The following is a 2126-nucleotide window of genomic DNA, read 5'->3' as shown; positions in this document are numbered from 1 at the left end:
GTGATGTCATTGGTCCCCAATGATGTCATCGACATCCCTGTGATGTCACCGCTGTCCCCTGTGATGTCACCATTATCCCCAATGATGTCACTGATGTCCATGTGACATCACAGCTGTCTCTTTGTTTTCACTAATCCCTGTCATGACACTCTTCCCCAATGATGTCACCAATGTCCCTTTCATTAGGGTTCGGGTTAGGTTTAGGTTTTAGGGTTAGGGTTAGGGTTTAAGAGTTAGGATTACGATTAGGGGTAAGGGTTAGCTTAGGGTTTAGGTTTTCGGTAACGTTTTGGTTAGAGTAAGGGATAGGGTTACAGTTAGGGTTTAGGGTTTAGCATTAAGTTCAGGTTTAGATTTTTTTTTAAGTCTACGGTTTGGTACGGATGAAGGTACCTCCCAGTCCAAAGGTGCACACACAGAAAGCTCTTGCTCTTTGTGTAGTGCTGAGCATGACACAACAACTGCACTGCAGAGACAGAGTCTCAGGGCTTTCTTTCCGAGGTGCAATGCCAGTCGTTCCCTTGTAGGGACGCTGGGCTGAAACTGCCGTCTGACAGCCAAAATTCCATAAGCATGGAGAAAACTCCCTGACCAAAGGTGCTCACACAGAAAGCTCTTCCTCTTTATCCAGTGCCAAGAGAGGCGCCCCAACTGCACTGGGTAGATGGTGAGTCAGGGTTAGGGTTAGGGTTAGGGTTAGGGTTAGGGTTAGGGTTAGGGTTAGGGTTAGGGTTACGGTTACGGTTACAGTTAGGGTTAAGGTTAGAATCATCTTAGGGTTTGAGTTATTGTGTAGGTAATGTTTGGGTCAGAGTAAGGGATATGGTTACAGTTATGGGTTTGGGTTTAGGCTTAGAGTTAGGATTAGTTTCGGATTAGGGTTAAAGTTAAGGTTATAGTTTAGATAATATTTGGGTTAGAGTAAGGGATACAGTTATGATTTTGGTAAGGGTTTAGGTTTAGTTTTGAGTTTTTTTTAATATTAGATCTAAGGTTCACTACTGTCTAAGATATTTTCCTGTCCAAAGGTGCCCGCAGAGAAGGCTCTTGCTCTTTGTGTAGTGCCGAGAGTGGTGCACAAACTGCACTAGATAGATGCTGAGACAAGGTTAGGGTTAGTGTTTTGGGCCATGGTTAGTTAGGGTCAGGGTTACTGTTAGGATTAGGTTAGGGTTAGGGTTTAGGCAACATTTGGATTACGGGATAGTTTTAGGGGTTAGGGTTTACCATTAGGTTTAGGTTTAGAGGTTTTTTTGAGTTTAGGCCTAGGGTTCAGTACAGATGAAGATACCTCCCAGACAAAGGTGTCTGCACACAAAGCTCTTGCTCTTCGTGCAGTGCTGAGAGTGGCGCAGCAACTGCACTGGAGAGACGCAGCCTCAGGGCTTTCTTTCCTGGGTGGAAGGGCAGTCGTTCTCTTGTAGGAGTGCTGGGCTGAAATGGCCATCCCACAGTGGGACACATTTGCTTGTTCTAACAAAAAAGGAACTGAGCATTGAATAATTTCCTTCCCCCACTTCCCTACTTTGTGGGAGGGATGTTGAATGGGCAGGTTGGCCTTGCCTTGGGTGATTGAGCAACACAAAAGAACTGGTCAGGGACTCACATTCCAGACTGATGGTCCTCAAAGTCTGTGGCTGGGGATGAGGAGGTGGTGTTTTTTTTGTTTTCTTATCTTTTCCCTCTCCTGGGAAACAGGATACTTGATTGTTGCCTGAGCTGAGATGAGGTGTGGGTTAGAAAAGCTCCGAGGTTTCATTATTCTCAGTCTGGCTGCTTGACCCCAGTTTGGCAGCACCCTGTTTTCTGTCCCCAGCCCAGACCTGCTCAGACTTCATCAGAGAAGAACTATTTGGGAAGGAGGTCACCTTGGGGCATAGTGTAACATCAGGCAGGTGCTGAAATCCTCTCAACAGCACTCCAGTGCTCATCCCTCCTAGACATATTCTGTCACATTGTGACCCACCCTTTTTCCAGGGTCAGCCATTCCCCTCTGGATCTGGATCCTGTGCTGTGTCCTCACAGTGCTCAAGGGCTGTGCTGCCATTGCCCTGCTCTGCTTTGCTCAGCCCCTGCTCTCTGCTCACACACAGCCCTGTGGAACTTCACAGAATCACACCCAATAT

Source organism: Empidonax traillii, unplaced genomic scaffold (assembly GCF_003031625.1).
Source record: "Empidonax traillii isolate 1590-97213 ecotype Southwest subspecies unplaced genomic scaffold, ASM303162v1 scaffold2974:size16729, whole genome shotgun sequence".
Classification (NCBI taxonomy): Eukaryota; Metazoa; Chordata; class Aves; order Passeriformes; family Tyrannidae; genus Empidonax; species Empidonax traillii.
Note: the sequence above shows the minus strand (reverse complement) of the source record.